Source organism: Suricata suricatta, chromosome 10 (assembly GCF_006229205.1).
Source record: "Suricata suricatta isolate VVHF042 chromosome 10, meerkat_22Aug2017_6uvM2_HiC, whole genome shotgun sequence".
Classification (NCBI taxonomy): Eukaryota; Metazoa; Chordata; class Mammalia; order Carnivora; family Herpestidae; genus Suricata; species Suricata suricatta.
In genome coordinates, this window is record NC_043709.1 from 85,208,257 (window position 1) to 85,209,620 (window position 1,364).

General features: G+C 34.9%; 1 pseudogene; it reads left to right on the forward strand.

The window, feature by feature from the left end:
* Window positions 1-1,364, forward strand: part of LOC115305277 — a 17,686-nt pseudogene that overhangs the window by 760 nt on the left and 15,562 nt on the right.

A 1,364-nucleotide genomic window follows, 5' to 3' on the forward strand; every position in this document is an offset into this window, starting at 1 on the left:
AGCAGAAGAAAAGAAATAATAAAGATCAGGGCAGAAATAAACAATATACAATAAAAAAATCGAGCAGATCAATGAAACCAAGAGTTGATTCTTTGAAAAAATAAACAAAATTGATAAACCCCTATCCAGGCTCCTTAGAAAGACAAGAGAGAGCACCCAAGTAGATAAAATCATGAATAAAAATGGATCTATTACAAGAGATCCCTTAAAAATTCAAGCAACCATCAGAGATTACTATGAAAAACTATATGCCAACAAACTGGACAACCTAGAAGAAATGGACAAATTCCTAGACATACATGCACTGCCAAAAATTCAAACAAGAAGAGATAGAAAGCATGAATAGGCCTTAACCAGCAAAGAAATCGAATTCATTAACAATAATCTCCAAATGAATAAGAGCCCAGGGCCAGATGGCTTCCCAGGGGAATTCTACCAGACATTTAAAGCAGAGCTAATACCCATTCTTCTCAAACTATTCCAAAAAAAAATAGAAATAGAGGGAAAACTTCCAAACTCCTTCTACAAAGCCAGTATCTCCTTGATACTCAAACCAGAGATCTAGCAAAACAAGAGAACTACAGACTAATATCCTTAATGAATGCAGATGCAAAAATACTCATCATGATACTAGCAAATCGAATTCAACAGCATATAAAAAAAACTATCCGTCATGATCAAGGAGAATTCATTCCTGGGTTACAGGACTGGTTCAATATTCTCAAATCCAACAATGCGATCCATCACATTAACAAAAGGAAAGATAAAAACCATATGATCCTGTCAATAGATGCAGAAAAAGCATTTGACAAAATACAACACACTTTCTTAAAAAAAAAATAAAAAACCTTGAGAAAGTCGGAGTAGAAGGAACTTAACTAAACATTATAAAAGCAGTTTATGAGAAGCTCACAGCTAATAGCATCCTCAATGGGGAAAAACTGAGAACTTTCCCCTGAGATCAGGAACACAACAGGGATGTCCACTCTCACCACTGTTGTTTAACATAGTGCTGGAAGTCCTAGCATCAGGAATCAGACAACAATAGAAAATAAAAGGCATCAGAATTGGCAAGGAAGAAGTCAAACTTTCACTTTTCGCAGATGACATGATACTCTACATGGAAAACCCATCAGACTCCACCAGAAGCCTTCTAGAACTGATCAATGAATTCAGTAAAGTTGCAGGATACAAAATCAATGTACAGAAATCAGATGCATTCCTATACACCAATAATGAAACAGCAGAAAGAGAAATCAAGAAACTGATTCCATTTACAATTGCACGAAAAACCATAAAATACCTAAAAGTAAACCTAACCAAGGATGTAAAAGACCTATATGATGAAAACTATAGAAAACTTA